The following is an 11637-nucleotide window of genomic DNA, read 5'->3' as shown; positions in this document are numbered from 1 at the left end:
TTGATAAGAATTATGTTATGGATGAATAGATTAGTAGTTCATATTGTTTTTTCAATTTCCAAAATATGCAAGCATAATGATGTCAAACACTTTAATTTGCATTTCTTTCAAACAAACACACATGTATAAGTACAGGAACAACATATGCATGTCATTTGTTTTTTTCCAGATACAATTGGCCAAATTGCCTATCCAACTTTAAGAGAAGAATATCTACTATAATCAACTGCATAAATGCAAACACCAAAATTTCACTCATATTTAGAACCCTAACTTCAGACTTTAAGCTTCCAAGTTTCCAAGCAATCTTCATCTTTCATTCTTTATTGTCAATTGAAGGGATTGTTCTACCATTACATGTTATCACATCTTCTTCTAAAATTTTATCTACCCATAGAAACAACCCACACCACCTACTTACCTACAGTCTGCACCCAAGAAAGTGAATCAGCCAAGTTTATATCTAGAAATACAGCAAACAACAATAACCACCACTTACATTGTAGCTTGGGCAACCCATGAACAACCTCCCTGGGCTAGAATTCGTCCCTGACCATCGCAACACTGGTCTCGACCCGCACCCACACTGTAAGACCCAGAAATTTCAGAAAAATCTTATTAAGAGTTAATTTTGATTTATTTATTCATTAAGTACCTTAACCTCAGAAATTATTTTATTAAAGATAAATTAAAGTAAATTTTGATTAATTGAGTTTAAAGTAATTTAAGGCTTTATCTGATTTTATAATTATCGAATTATTTTCTATATTAGAATAATAAAGTTTAGCAAATATAAAATAATAAGAATTTTATATGGATTGGTTGAAGTAATTGAGATTTTGGAATTTAATACTAATATTTTTATAAATAAAGAAAATTAATTATATTACCTTATAATTTTAATTAGAGTATTTGATTTTAAATCAATTAGTATTTTGATACAATAAATATTTTAAAATAATTTTAGAGAATTAATTAAATTTTAGATGAACCAAAAATCCCCAATTTTATCACAAAACCATAAATTCTCAAAACACAACCCTAACCCTAATTTCCCTAACCCTAGCCGCCATACCCCTTTCTCCAAAATAACCTAACTCCCACAGCTTCAGAACCCAATAGCCACAGCTTCAGAAAATCAAAAGAAAGAAGAAAGAAAGAAAGGGAGAAGAGAGAACGGGGAGAGCAGAGGGGAGGAAGGAAGAAGAAGGAGACGGCGCGGTGGGTGTCACTGCCACCGTCGCCGTCATTGTGGGCAGAGGAGAGAGGAGACCCGAGAGAGAAGATCGCGCAGTTGCCGCCGCCATTCAGCTCGCCGCCGTCCCGCGTTGTCATGCCACCGACCGAGGAGGCCGAGGGTCACTGTCTTCAAAGCTTCCGTCGTCACTGTGCAAAGCCACCGCCATCGTCCTTATCGCGGGCTACTACTGCTGCGCGTGACCGCCGCTGCCTCTGGGTCCATCACCGTCGAGCAGAGTCGCCGCCTCTGGGTCCGTCACCGCCGCTGTTTTCTCCGCCATCGCCGTCCGTGGAGCTCGCCGCCGCCGGAGTTACGAGCTGAGGTGGGGGAGGAGGCCATCTTCCCTGTGTTGTTGCAGTCACCGTGCTGCTACTGGTACGCTTCGTTTCCTTGTTTTCCTTAGTTACTATAAGTTATTTTTGTTTCTGAACCTCCACTACTGCTGTCCTGCTATCCGTTGATTGAGAACTTTAAGGCGTTGATGTTTTAGGATTAAGCCGCTGCAGCTGTGGGCTGTGATGGTTGATACTCTTTAAGAATCATTGCTGCTGGGGTGACTGGAATTGCTACTGCCAGTTCTAACATTACTACCGATGTTGTTGATTTGCCCCCAATTCAAGTTCAGTGTCACTGCCCTAGGTCTAGCCTTTCTCCTGACTCTGTTTCACTTTTATACTCTGAACTGCCTTGGTCTCGTTTATCTGTTTGTTATGATTTTAATTCCATTTTTTTTTCGGTGTTGCCTTGAATTTTTAGAGTTGTTTCTGCGTTTGATTCCATCAAATTCGATGTTGTTGCGAGTGTAATCGGAGTTGGTGATGCTGCCATCGTCCCGGTTGTGTTGGAAAATCTATTTTACATTACAGAGTTGTGATAAATGGATATTGATGAAAAAGATATACTTCTATGATTATATTTGTCTTGTGAATGTGATGGTTTGTTGGACTGGATTATTGGGTGCTTGATTCCGTAAGTGGTGTATGGTTGTTGATAAAATCCAGTTTGAAATGTTATTTACATGATTATTATGAAAGGTGGATTTTCTTGGTTTTGAAATTTACTTGGTAATATAAATGAATCGATTTTGGAAATAATTTGAGATATGAAAATAAATTGATTCTGGGAGCGGTTTGATTTTCAGTTGGTCTGATTTTATAAATAATTTAATATTTGAGCTGATTTGATTTTAAAAAGAGTTTTATTGTTGGAATTGGTTTCATTTGAAAATAATTTGATATTGGAATTGGTTCAACTCTGAAAAATGTTTGAGATTTGGAAATGGTTGAGAAAAGGTTTGAGAAATGTTTGGATGAGACCTGAAAAGGGTGGCAGTGTCCGAGTTTTAGAGGAGATGTTGCCGAAATTTTATAGAATTTGGAAATTTTATTTGAAGTAATTAATTAAAAAGATTTGTTTTTAAACATTATATGTTTTAAGATTGATTTATTTATAAAAGAAAGAATTATGTTTTGAATTGGGATTGTTAATGGACGGAATGGAAAGAAAGAAGATGAGAATTTTCTTTGAAATATGGTTTTTGAATGAATTTGGAAATGAGATTTGGATTGATGAATGGTTATGATGTTAGGAATGTTGAGAATGTTGAGATATGATCTTTGAATTATTCATATGGCTTATGAATTTGAATTACCTGATATACGAGGTTCCCTGGATAAAGTACCATGGCTTGCCACCATGTGTACCAGGTTGAAAACTCGATACTCTGTTGACCCTACAATGTAAGTGTGACCGGGCACTATATAAATTCCCGGGAATGTAACCCCCATTGAGCAATATTGATTATTTGAGAAAAAGCTATGCATAGACTCTTGGGGATGCACGTCGGGGGACAGTCTAAGTATTTTCAGACTTGTCGGGTTGGCTGGATAACCGACAAATGAGCCTCATCAGCCATAGGACAGACATGCATCATATGCATTTGTATGATTTGTTTGGGTTTGAACTTGTTTTGGTTTGCCTAATTGCTAAACTGTTCTTAACTGCTACTTGAACTATTTGCTGTAACTGCTACCTAAACCTGTGCTTTCCTTGTTTGTCTTTTTTGTGTTTGTTCTGGTGTGCTACATTTGAGAATGAACTTTGGTGTTGGATTAATGATTGTGTTGTTTGATTGCGTGGTTGGTTTCTGATTGAGATTTCTATAAGAAAGGAAAGATTTCGGATTTCTGAAAGATTAAACATTGTTTCTTTGAAAAGGTTTTGAACAATTACCTATTGGTTTTTAAAAGATTCATAAGGCAATGTTAATCACTGAGCTTGAAAATAGTTTTTGTAACACCCTACCATACAGAGACTTATGCTTAAGTCATAATTCAGAGATGGCAAGGTATTACGACCTCTAAAACAAAAATTTAGTACGTATAGTAGTATGAATGATTGATTATAACTAGGAGCCTTGTAAAAAAAAGGGATAAACAAAAACCGCAACTCGAAAGCGCAACACTCCGATCACTAACACAACGAGCAAAGGATAAGCTAACGCAAGATCATATATATAAAGAGTATCAAAAACAGGAATATCAAGACTCAAAATCCGGCTGCGAAGGTAACCGGTTCGAGCATAGCAATATATACATATAATAAAATAAGGAAAACCCCAAGGAAAACCCAAAGGGACATAAATACATACAACCTATTCTCCAAAATCCCCTCTAGAAGGAGTCATCACAGTTTGTATTATTTAATGGAGATAAAAGTATCTAAACAAGATATATAAATCAAGATAGAGTCCCGAGAACAAGAATCTTCGCTAATCCCGAAGTCCCCAGCATGCCTCAACGAGAAGCCTCGCGTCCTGCATCTGAAAACCACAAAATCCGCATGGGTGAGAACCAGAGGTCCCCAGCACGGTAACAGCTTCCACATATATAATACATAATAATAGAGGAAAGCCAAAGGCAATCCTAGAACTTCCTCCAGGAAATATCAAAGCTTATAAACAAGCTAAACCGTAAGCGGCAACTAACTAAAGATCCTTCAGTCTAACTAATACTTCCCTTTCTACTTCCTTCAGACCTCCCAACAACCAGCAGGAGTATAATATAGCAAACACAGTTATATCAGACAAGAGATTTACAAATAGGAACAAATAAGGCATTTAGGCAATTAGCAAGTAATATGCAGTCAAATAGGCAATCTCAAACAATTCATGTAGTATGCTTATGATGCATGCCTGTCCCTAGTGGCTGATGATATCATCTGTCGGTTATAGAGCCAACCCGACAAGTCCTGGTAGCTAGCCATTGGACTGTCCCTCTGTCGTGCATCCCCAACTCGAGTTATACTCATCATAAACTTGATCATAATCATGATCCATATCCATCACCCTCACTGGTGAATATTTATCCATCACCATCACTGGTGAATATTTATGGGGGCGAGCTCATCCGGGCCTTTCACAGTGCCCGGCCACACTTACGACATAGGGTCAAAAGAGCTTCGAGTCTCAACTTGGAGCACATGGTGGCTAGCCATTGCTACTACCCAGGGAAACCCTCATCTCCAATGGTGGAAGTGCAAACCTTCACAATTCAATCAACATCATATATGCATTTATACTTGGCCATAAACATGGCTCCGCCGTAACACGGCAATAATCTAGCCATCCGGCTCACGGTTAAATCCATAACCAGCCAATTCATTAACAATTACGGCCCTTCGGCCCATGGCACAACAAGCACTTCCACCGCCATTATCCGCATCTCACATAATCATCTTTGATCCTCAATGATCATTCATTTTTCCCTTGCTTCACTCGCAAGTTACCACATTCACTAGCCCTTTTTCTCATGCTAGGCATATCATAATGATTTAAGACATAAGTGGTGAGATCGGAGGCTTAGAAGTATGAAATTTGGCTTTTAAAACTCAAAAATCAACTTTGGGATGAAAACAGGTCCACGCGTACGCGCACTCCACGCGCACGCGTAGATGGCGCTTTCTCGAAGAACGGCGCGTACGCACCAAGTGTGCCTACGCGCGAGGGGTCATTCTGCTAAAAATTTTCTAAGTTAAAAGCTGCAGAATTTACAGATTCAAACCCCAATCTTCCAACGGACATAACTTCCTCATTTTAAATCGTTTTTCACTCGTTCTTCGAACGGCATGGACATCCCAGATCCAATTTCATTTCTAAACAGATTTGGCACAAATCAAAGATCCGTAGTCCAAGTTATGTCCCGTCAAAGTATGCCCAAAAACCATGTTTTTATACAAAACCACAAGGTGCCATTTTCAAAACAAGCCACTTTCAACTCTTTTCAAAATCAATCAAACATGCCAATTTCAATCCTTCTCTTTGAAATCATTCAAAATGTACCAAAATCAACAACAAGCCATCCTCAACTCACACATTGACACTTTACCAAGGTTTCCAAAACCACATCCAACCATTTTAACACTTCTCAATCAAATGGCTAAAGGACAAACACAATATCATGTCATACATCCTTCCTCATCCCAATTTCCAATAATACCATTTCCAATTAACCATCATTATACATAATCAACATCATACTCACCATCAACATGGTACCACCCATCAATTCAACCTCAATCATCCATCAAGCATATATCACAACATGCATTTCTCATATTTCACACAATCAAGGCATCAATATTCATAATCACATATATGAACACATCATATATTTCAACCATTCAACAACACCAACAATTCAATGCCTATCTTAGGGCCTCTAGCCTAAGTATTTCCTACCACATTACATATTAGATACGGGAAACTAAAACCATACCTTAGCCGATTCCCCAAGCTCAACCGGAGCACTTCCAAACCACTTGTCCACAAGCTCTCAAGGTATCAACACCTCCAAGAACAGATTTTATCACACAAAACCCTCTTCCAAGCTTTCCAAAATCACCAATCAAGCTCCAATATTCACATATACACAACCTAAGCCACAATCATCATACCCATACACAACATCTCAAAACCCAAACATCATAGAACAACAAAATCACACTAGGGTTGAGAATCTTACCACACCCAAGGTCCAAGGAGACAACATTAACCTTCTCCTTCAAGAGAGTTGGGTCCTATAACATCAAAGAACCCAAAATCTCAACATTTTACCCATGAAACTCGAAAATAAGGGCTGGAATTTCGAACAGAAACACGTGGCTTACCTCAAGATTAGTTGTATGGGTTTTGTAGAGCTCTCCGCGGTGAACGCGTGGCGGCAATCGGAGCTCTAGATCAAAAGTTATGGTGGTTTGAAGATCAAGTGAGAGAAAGAACTTGAGAGAGTGTTCTTCCTCCCCTCTCTTCAATTTCAGCGTGTTTGAGTGTGTTGTGAGGAGAGAGAGTGCTGAAAACTAGGGTTTTGGTTTAGTTATGTTGGGCCAAGGGCCCACTTTGGGTCCGGTTGGTCCGGTTTGGCCCGTTCGGTCCAATCTTGGTCCGATTTCTATAAAATTGGTACCGAAATTCTCGTCTCAATTTCCTCTATCACATTTAGCCATAAAAATAATATTTTTGGCTTTCTAGAATAAATTCTCATTTATGGGTTAATTAGCCATTAATTAACCGGGTCTTACAGTTTTCTTATTAAATATCTTCTTATGACAACTTTGAAACTCCGTGGTGAGACCATGTGGTTAGGTTTTCACCCCCTACAGTTTTACCTTTTCAGGAACCGGATGAAGCATTATGAAGAGTTATACTGCGTTTGGTTTATATGTTGTTGTATTAATTAGATTATTTTCTTCCCTCATCTTTGTTATTACAAGTTTGTAAGAGGGATAGGAGTTGTATGTTTTATATGTATATTATATTATGAGATATTATGTAAGAAGTATTGCAGATGAATCTATGCCTGCTTGTATTTTTCTTAAGATAAAGTATTTATTTCTGGTTTTCAAAGAAATCAGCGATACGTGTCGAGTCACAGGCTCCTATTTTAATATTTAGTATATAAAGTAATCGTAATACTTCTTGCTATCAGAGTGGCGCAGCCGGAAGCGTGACATTCTGGTAGTGAGAGTGTTACACACACCATTTTGGCAAACGCGAATCTCTATTTCTGGTCATTTTCCTCATAATGCTTCCAAAAAATCGTGGGTTGTTCGAGCTTTCGACTACGTTGCTCGCACTAGCCATTACGATCTAGCTTTGAAGACGGAGAAGCCAACACAAGAGAATACAAGCGAAGAGACGAGAAGAGAAGAGAGTAGGCACTGCAGATAGATCTTCAAATTTGGGTATTAGGGTTTTTAACTTCAATTTTGGACCAAATTGAATCAACAAAGTTTACTCATCCACGTTAGCTAGCCATTTTTTCGCCAGATGGACAGAATGTGCTAAAAGGACGAATCTAAGTCCTGGAGTGAAACTTCAGGGACGAATATGAGTGACTATTAAGTTCAGGACTACTATGAGGCTCGAGTGTAATTTCAGGGACCACTTTAAAACTTAACTCCTCATCAGGGCTTTGCAATGGTACGCGGTTGATAATTACAAGACTTGGAAAAAAAGTCATCGAGGAAAAATTGTTAAATTTTAACTACTGTGTCGATAAGGTCTTCAATGACAATTAACAAAAGTCAAGGATAATCCTTGAACCACGTGGGATTACTACTCGAAAAATATGTTTTTGTACATGGCCAACTTTATGTTGCCATCTCAAGAGTGACAAATAAGAAAGGGTTAAAAATTCTAATTGCTCATGATAAAAATAGAAATAAGACCGAGAATATTTTCTACCCTGAAGTTTTTAAAAATATATGACAATGCGTTCAATATCAGGTATTCGATCTTTAAAGCTTTCATAATTTGTATATACTTCAATTTTCACTCATAAAAAATAATTTATTCCTTAGTTCACATTGTTGTGACTTTATTGCCAATCACAATGCTACATTTCACTAACATTATTTTCTTATTGCAATTTATATCATAATGTATAATTTTCTAATATTTGGCTCAATCTTATCCATCCATCGAGAACATCAAAATTTTCAATTTTAAATACTTGAAATCTTGTCACATGAGATATCAGATACAAGGGATTAAAACTCATATTTTTAGTCATCTTACTCTAACTCTTTATTTGTATTTCTATTACCTCAAACTTAGGTCTTTTTTATATCTTTTGCACTGTCAAAATTTCATTTCAATTGTTACACTACAACAATTTCTTAAGATAGCGACGGTTATTTTGCGGCGGTTGTGTGAAACCGCCGCGAAACGACAATCTGCGGCGCATATAGCAGCAGTTAGGGGTTGGGCTGCAATCAGGCCGACATTTAGCGGCGGTTTTTCTCGAACCGCCGCTATATTTCAATCAGGTTTGCATTTCGCGCGTCTTTTCGAAAACCGCCGCTATATGTACCCCTGGTGAGTTATTGTTTTACATTTTGCGGCGGTTTTGTTTAAACCGCCGCAAAATGCGTATTACCACATATTGTAATGTTTTCTTTAGTAATAACCATCTGGGTATAATCTAGTTAAATAAACACTATTATCTTAAACTGCATATGTTTAAATCATTGTTACATCAATTTATATATGGTCCAAAAGTATATAAAGAGTATAATAAAAGTATATTTAATAATATCCATAATAAATATAATAAATAAAAATAATAATAATTATAAATATTTTTTATAAATTATTAAAAATCAAGCATTTTTTAAAAATAATAATTATAAATATTTTCTATAAATTATTAAAAATAATAATTAAAAATATTTTCTACAAATCATTAAAAATTAAAAATTTTATAATTTTACCAAAATTATCATTTTAAATTTTAATTTTTTTATTTTAATGATTTGTTGAGCATTTATTAAAATAAAAAATTTAAAATTTTTATTAATAACAATCTTAACCTATATTCTTAGATATAAAAATTCATAATAATAAAATTCAAAATTAATTAATATTTTACCAAAATTAAATACTAAATAGAATAAAAATATTTTTATATAAAACCAATTAATGATCTGCATATTATCATGGTTAATAAATTCAATAATGCTAACTGACTAACAAATATAATGTTTTTGGCAAATATTTCACTAATTTTAAATATTAAAGACTAAATTCTAAATCTTAATAAATATTTTTAGAAAATGTTAGATTTTTAATAATTTATAAAAAATATTTATAATTATTATTTTTTTTATTCGTTATTGAAACTCTTTATTGAATTTATTATGGATATAATTAAATGTACTCTTTATATACGCTTGGATCATATATAAATAGATGTAAATTAATTCGATCTACTATGGTCCAAAATTAATTCGAAATAGACTGATTTGAATTACTAGGGACGTCCTAGCATGCATAATTTGAATCACCCTAATTTGAACTCCCCTAAGATTACATGCAAGCATAAGAATTACATAAGAATGGGACTGATTCGAATGGGACTAATTCGAATTACATAAGAATGTGCTTTTGGGATATCCTGGTAATATTTTTTAATTTGGTAGAATTGTGTAATTTGGTCGTCCATTTGGTTTAATTGTGCATTTTGCCCAATATATAAGGTGCCTTTTATAACTATGATCAGGTATAAAGTATACAACAAAAAATTGTGTTGCAATCAAATGTGTTCGTATGATATACATAATTATTACAGCTATATATCGAAGAGTCATTTGGCTTGGTGGCAGCATGACATTGTTAAAGCTTTTCCTTCTTCCAGGTTCAAGGTTCGAGAATGAAAATACTGAAATTTGGCGGCGATTTAGAACCACTGCAAAACAAGTGCTACTTTCGTTTATTTGCTATTTAGCGGCGGTTATTATAACCGCCGCAAAATCCATTCACATTTTGCGGCGGTTATTCCAGCGGTTGACTAAAACCGCCGTTATCCGTTTTGCCGCGCCCTATCTTCCGGCGTTTCATGAAACCGTCGCGAAATATTTTGCGGCTAAATGGCGTTTTTGTTGTAGTGTTAGTACGTACTAATTATTAATTCACAACTATTATTCATTCGCTTAAAACATAAATTCTTTCGTTAAATTCATTTTTCCATATTCATATCTTCTACAAATCAAACCTTACTCAACACAATCATCAAAATATATGCCATATATTTTTTTTCTATTATTCATATCATCAAAACATTACTTAAGGATAACAAAATAATATTAACTTCCTCACCTATCCCCTTTTTTTTATATATAAATCGGTTCTAAGTGTGTTAGAATTTACATATAATTTTTTAAATCATAATGATTCTCTTCGATTTTTAACACCAAATAAAAAACCAAATACGCATTCACTTCATCTCATCATATACTGTATTTGTGTTATCCGCACATAGCGCAGGTGTCTTGCTAGTTAGGAATTAAGAAATATACAAGTCGTAGTATCAATATGAGCCTTCTTTATCTGCTTTCTATCACATAATTCCTCAATTGAAAATTGATCCTCTTTTGTCGATAATTTTTTTCACTTTTTTTTCACGTAATATGAATTTTCAACTCATTTTTTTCACCTATGTTCATGTGCGAAATGACCCCAATAACCTTTGTATCACAACCGTTACCTTTATTAAGCAATAAGCTTTATTCCCGTTGAAAAATGATTGCTGAGTAATTTACACAAAAAAACGTTTTTCTTAAATTTTGTAACATCATACATATTAGTCAAAAGTAGACATGCTATGAAGAAGAAAAGAAAATAAATATATAGAAGGTCTTTAATTGTATACTTGAAAGTGGATAATGTATGCTAGTGTTTATTGACTTTCAACTTAAAAATAAAAAAATATTCTTTTTGTCTAACGAAATTTAATATCAGAGATAATTGTCGCAAAACCATCTTTTCTAAACTCTTAAACTGTTGGATGCATATATGATTATATATAACACCCTTTTATATAAGAAAATGGAAATAACGAGTAAATTGCAAATTTTACTCATAAAAATTTATAATACTAACAAATTTATCTATGAATAAAAACATATTTAAATAATAATTAAAAAATATTTAAAAATTATCAAAATTTATTATTCTTTGTTATTATTTTTGACCGTAAACTTAATTTTTTTAATTAATTTAGTAATTTAACAATATATTTTAATCTATATTTTTAAATATTAATGACGAAAAAATAAATTCTAATGATTTCCTAACATATTCTTCGTATTAATTTTATTTATGGGTAAATATATTAGTAATATTCTAATCTTTCATGAACATAAATGTTAATTTACTTGAAAATAACTATAACAGAATCCTAGATTTTTAATAAAATTCATATGATAAGAATATCTCTCCTAAAAAATTACCGAAAATCACATGAAATATTTTACATACATAATCAAACAGTAAAAAAAAAATAACAAAATATAAAAATAAGGTTTAATTACTCTGTTGGTCCCTATAGTTTCGCGAAATT

Source organism: Arachis hypogaea, chromosome 19 (assembly GCF_003086295.3).
Source record: "Arachis hypogaea cultivar Tifrunner chromosome 19, arahy.Tifrunner.gnm2.J5K5, whole genome shotgun sequence".
Taxonomy (NCBI): domain Eukaryota; kingdom Viridiplantae; phylum Streptophyta; class Magnoliopsida; order Fabales; family Fabaceae; genus Arachis; species Arachis hypogaea.
This window is presented reverse-complemented; position numbering follows the sequence as displayed.